Consider the following 245-nt stretch of genomic DNA (forward strand, 5'->3'; position numbering starts at 1 on the left):
GGAGCACCAAGACCCTGTCAGCCACACCACTCAGAAGAAAAGTTAGACAAAAGAAAGAAAGAAAAATAAAATAAAATAAAGTTATTAAAATAAAATATAAAATTATTTATTAAAATTAAAAAATTAAAAAATAATAAAAGAAAAGAAAAACGGAAGAGAGCAACCAAACCAAAAAGAAATCCACCAGTGATACCAAGCACTAAAAATTATATTTAAAAAAAGGCTAAAAAAAAAAAAAAGAAATG

This window comes from Physeter macrocephalus, chromosome 7 (genome assembly GCF_002837175.3).
Source record: "Physeter macrocephalus isolate SW-GA chromosome 7, ASM283717v5, whole genome shotgun sequence".
Classification (NCBI taxonomy): Eukaryota; Metazoa; Chordata; class Mammalia; order Artiodactyla; family Physeteridae; genus Physeter; species Physeter macrocephalus.